Source organism: Alligator sinensis, unplaced genomic scaffold, assembly GCF_000455745.1.
Source record: "Alligator sinensis unplaced genomic scaffold, ASM45574v1 scaffold2012_1, whole genome shotgun sequence".
Classification (NCBI taxonomy): domain Eukaryota; kingdom Metazoa; phylum Chordata; order Crocodylia; family Alligatoridae; genus Alligator; species Alligator sinensis.
In genome coordinates this window covers 75,148-75,429 of record NW_005843572.1, presented here as the reverse complement: position 1 = coordinate 75,429, position 282 = coordinate 75,148, and positions in this window count along the sequence as shown.

The following is a 282-nucleotide window of genomic DNA, read 5'->3' as shown; positions in this document are numbered from 1 at the left end:
TCCGGCACAGGTAAGAAATGAGAAGGTAAGAAATAAGGAGTCCCTTGGGACTCGGAGCGGGGGGGCAGCAAAGGCACCGGTCGCAGGGCTCGAGTGCCCTATATACTAATGCCAGAAGCATGGGAAACAAGCAGGATGAACTAGCGCTCCTGCTTGCACTAAACACCTATGACTTAGTAAGGCTAATGGAAACCTGGTGGGATCCGTCCCACGACTGGGCGGTACATATTGAGGGTTATAGGCTGTACAGAAAGGACAGGGTGGGGAAAAAAGGGGGAGGGG